The following is a 5,276-nucleotide window of genomic DNA, read 5'->3' as shown; positions in this document are numbered from 1 at the left end:
GCCCCCAAATGCAAATTAAATGAATCTTTGAACCACTGTCATTATTGACTTCGTTGTCCGTTTGAGTTCAAATTTGCGGCATTATATTCTGCTAGTAAAGACCTTTAATTTGATGTACATGTCAACCTATGCTTCCATTTAAGATTTCCTTCTGACTCCTTGCGGGACGTCCCCATGATGTGACAGAAAATTGATATTTCCTTAAAAAAGTAGATTTTTAGGTGTGATGTTGATGTACTAAATCTTATTGATTTATCTGTTGTCGTTTGGAAAATATTAAACCGGTTCGGGACATGTGGGACAGTCTGTATAAATTAAAATAGGCTCAAAAATAAGGACGAAAAATGAATTTGAAATTTACAATAAATTAACATGGGGCTTATGGGTTGCCATGATGGTGACGAAATAACAACAAAATATAAACAGAAAATCAATACATGTGGAAGAAATTACAATCAAATGTTTTATTTACAGCGTGGGGTGAAAATAGAGACGCCTGTGCAGTACATATTTTTGGTCGTGTTTTCGACCACGGTACGACCTCTAGTATGCATTAATTTATACATTGTATATATTTATATCCAATTAATATTAAATTTGGTAGAGCCTAGAAGAAATTATTTTCCTTCTGAAATCTCAAAAAAAGATTGGTTAATTTCTTAAAAGTCTTGGCTATTAGGCTTTTTAGTCTTAAAACCAGGCATAGCCTAATTAAGCCCAAAAAAGGCTAAACCTAACAGAGCCGCAATACTGTAAAGAACTTTATTTGACGATAAATTTGATTGTTCTCAATTGCAGCTGTTATATGTTTTTGAAATATTAAAGAAATACTCCAGCAGCAGCATACCTGCAGACTAAAAGCAGATTGCATTTTCACTAAAATATCTCCTTAAAAATTTCAGATTCACTCCCTATTCAAATAACATTAGTTTAATGTGTACCTATTGTTTGTAAACAAGCAAACTACAAATCAAATCAAATCAAATCAAATTACTAACAGTTTACTTACCCTCCATAAGAAAAACATGGGGATTTCAAATTTAAAGTTTTTTGGAATTTCCTCCTTAACCATTAGATGCATAAAAATGCTTCAATATACTAAATTATTTGTTTTTAAGCCTTACAAAATTGTATAGAAATAAATTGCAAAATTTTATGTTTTTAGTGTAAAAATAAGAGAAAAAAAAACGATTTTTACCCCATTTAACCACTCATGAACCCATGTTTTTAATGTCTGATCATGCTGCTGGTTTACAAACTCTTTCAAATAAATGTAGGATTACACGATAATACCAAATTTCATCAAAATTGGATAATTTTTGCTCAAGTTATCGTGCTAACGGACACACACACACATACTCGTATATGAATTTTAATGGATGGTGTTTTAGGGACCTCAAAAGTATATCGGTTGGGTTCATATCTTACCATGAGACTCATGATGATGACCGCGTCGTTGAATATTTAGACTAGAAGCCGACATTCAGTTGAATAGTACTCGTAGATTGCCCCGATGATAGCTGTTAAAAGCGTCCGAAAAGTTGGCTCCTACTTCTAATCTACTTTATATCATAAATCCCAAAAACCTAAATTTGACATATTATGAAATCATGAATCATTATTTAGTCGTGTTTTGAGCTTCTAGAAAAGATAAAGGATTTAACTTTGTCTGAAACACGAAATAAAAATCAAACTCTTCAAGGCCATAAGCGTTCAAATGAATTTGAGAAATTAAAACAAAACAATAGCAAGTATAAGCCACAAGTATAAGTGAACAAAAACCTCATTTCTACGGAATCCGTTAGAAAAACAAGAAAACTTTTAGAACCAAGCATTCAGCAGGAGAAAATTGGTTAAACACATCAATAATAGTAAAAGAGTGATTTTATCCTGATATCTAATACAATTTATGAACCACCATCAACCACTAATTGCCATTAACGATAAATAATGGTGAATATCACAGATTTTACTTGCCTGGGTCTATGTCATTGGCTGTGATTGAAGCTGCAACGCCCAGTTTGGCCGCTGCGATAGATAAAGAGCCACATCCACTTCCAATATCTAAAACGTGTCTGTCTTCAGTTATGTTTTTGTTGTCCAGCACATATCTAGTAAGATCAATAAAATATCAGAAAGTAAAATAAATGTGTATAAAATCTTTTACATCATACTACACAGAAACAGGTATAGGCTGCAAAGTTGCCCTTTATTGTGCCTAAACACGGAAAAGTCACGGTTTGTACTTTTACTGTGCACTGCACGGTAAAAACTTTTCGGTAAAAAAAGTATCGTACGTTACTCGCACATTAAAAATTACCGTACTCGCACAAAAATCCCCCACTCAGCTATGCCTCGCGCGAGAACTGTCGTGCTCGCACGGTAAAACACCACTTACTGGGCTAGTAACGTAATATACTATTACAAGACACAAAGGTAAAGGTATTACAAAATCTTAAACAAGTGAGCTAGTTAACATACATATCACACATTTGAAATATTTCTTTATCGTTATATTAATTACCTACCAAAATACAAGTGTCACGTCAAGTCTAAATATTTTGTATAGATAGTGTTGATGACGATATAAAGATAGAGGACCTCCTGAAAATGCCAACCAAGCTGGCAAAATGTAAATAGGGTGAATACAACCTTTACCTTAAGAACCACAGAGATGTAAGGTAAAAAGAAAACTTGCTTACAAGAGGAACATGCGTTTTCACCCCTACTATGTTGTGCCAGAAATATTTAGCATTAGCTGCTCCGTGAGAAGCTAATCCAACTATATTTTTTTTAAATTTGGCTTTAGCTGGTCAATATAGATGGTGAGTCTACTTCAGCATCCAAACGTTAATAACTCAACACTAAGGCTTTACTTAGATCCAGGTTAAATATACAACATTGTGTCTTCGCCTCAATTAAATATATCTAATAATGATAAAGTGAAAAAACATTTTGATTACCTGGTAAGTGCCTCCCCGCCAGGCCAATAGAAAGCCCAGTAGGGATCATTAAAGGGACTTTGTCTGTAGTCTTCATGCCACAGGTAACATCTTGGAGTTACTAGACGAAGACGTAACTCGGGAGTTAGATGATGATCACACGTAGACTGTGTCAGCTGTTCTATGGCTTGACGAGTAAAGTTGAAAAACTTCTTGGGATCCGCTTTCCTGAGATTCATAAGTTTATCCATCATCCAAGTGTTTTTGCCGAAATGCACTGGAGTTGTAATTTTTTATCTGGAAACAAGTTTAATTTATTAAGTTTATTTTGTTGTGTGTTTTGAAAATGCAAATGGTTTTGGAACATTTTCAATGGTTACCAACTCAGATAAACTTTTAAGGTTGAACCGCCCCTAATTATATCCTAAATTGCATCATTCCAAAATCAATCGCTCATCAGAAACTGTCACACTGAATTTGTTGGTTCGAGTTTGAAACAAGACAAACAACTTTTTTATTTTTTTTGGGTGTGTTTATGTCATTGTAATTTGTCAACATTTTGAAAGGAAACGGTCCAAACCCTGGTCTTTGATACTATCTAACCTTGACATTTCTTTTGATAGCACAATAACAAATGGCATCTGGGTCTAGTAATGATCTCTTGGAATCGAACCAGCAACCATCAGATTAAAAGGTGAGCACTGATACCCCTCGGCTACACAGACAATCAACCACAATTTTAACGATAATTGTGGGTTTTATGTTTGCATAATGGAAGCAAAGACTTAATGAGTACGGTAATATATATTTTTGAAATACTCTGCAAGCTAATTCCACACTTGTTTTCAGTTGCTTTCTTATTTATTAAAGAGTCTATTAATAAATTATCCAAACAATGTTTAACACAATATGCCTTCCCTTAGCTGAACATAAAATGTCACATGCTGTAGTGCCTTTTTGGTTTTAAAGCTCAAAATGAGAGGAAGTATTTTTTGACAGTTTATAAAAGGATGTATAAAAATCTTTAAGCAAGTTGTGGCAGCCTTTTTATTGATTTATCAAAATATTTCATTCGAGTCAGTAGGGTCTTGTAAACATGGATAAAAAAACTACACTTTTTCCAAATAGAATGTTTAATGCAGATTCTAAAAAAATAATTTAAAATATCATTATGTTGACTAAGAGTTGAAAAATTAAATTTTTGTAGGCGATATCAAGAAATTTAGAAAAATCTAAACATTGCTGTTTCCGGTAAAAGGAGTTAAATATAACTATCCGAATCAGGTGTTTTTATTGCAATTTTCCTGCATAATATTAATAACGCCCCAAAATATTACCAATCACCCTGTATACGAACATATTTGAAAAGATAGTGTTTTTGGCCTCTGGGAACATAAAAATTAAAAAGTAAATCAGTCCTGGAACTAATTCTTACGGTGAGACCATTGGTAAAAGCCCTTCTTCCCTATAGGGAAATTCACAAAAACTTACTACAACTGGTTATGGTCCGTAGAGATGGGATGTCTTCTTCGGTATTTAATGTCAAGGGTTATACAGGGTGTCCCGTAAGTAAACAGCCAAACTCCGGAAAATGGTTCTATGGGTCAAAATAAAGAGAAAATCAAGAATAACATTTTTTTTTTCAAAATCGCTTTGTTAACCAGATATCCGCCATTTTGTATTTTTTATACATAACATTTTTTTTTTTAATTTTTTCAACCGATCTTTATAAATAAACTTGGTAGGTTAAGGTAGAGGAGCCCCATGTTAGAAAAAATTCATCTTGATTCAATTTAAAATTTCCAAATGGCGGCCATTTTAAGTTGAATCAAGATGACTTTTTTTCCTAACATGGGGCTCTTCTACCTTAACCTACATACCAAGTTTTATAAAGATCGGTTGAAATATCCAAAAATAAAAATGTTTATGTAAAAAATACAAAATGGTGGATATCTGAATTTTGGAAGAAATGTTATTCATGATTTTCTCTTTATTTTGATCCATAGAACCATTTCCTGGAGTTTGGCTGTTACGGGACACCCTGTATAAAAATCTTTATTATTGATTGGTTTTTCTTGGTTTGAATTAAGTTTTCTCATAATCAACTAGGCATGGATCAAAATAACTTTATTCAACACGCACACACAGAATATAAATCTGCAGAGTGGTGTCAGTTACATTAACACATTAAACGTGTTTAGACTAATACAATTTTATACTCTTTCCTTAAGGCTACTATACAAAGAAAATGACGATCAGAGGATCAAAACGCAAAAATCCTTTGTTTACATTTTGTTTCTTTACATTTCTAATTTAAAATTCAGAAAGCTTAGC

Source organism: Macrosteles quadrilineatus, unplaced genomic scaffold (assembly GCF_028750875.1).
Source record: "Macrosteles quadrilineatus isolate MER2022 unplaced genomic scaffold, UCM_ALF_1.0 Scaffold_6__1_contigs__length_79288215, whole genome shotgun sequence".
NCBI classification, from domain to species: Eukaryota; Metazoa; Arthropoda; class Insecta; order Hemiptera; family Cicadellidae; genus Macrosteles; species Macrosteles quadrilineatus.
This window is presented reverse-complemented; position numbering follows the sequence as displayed.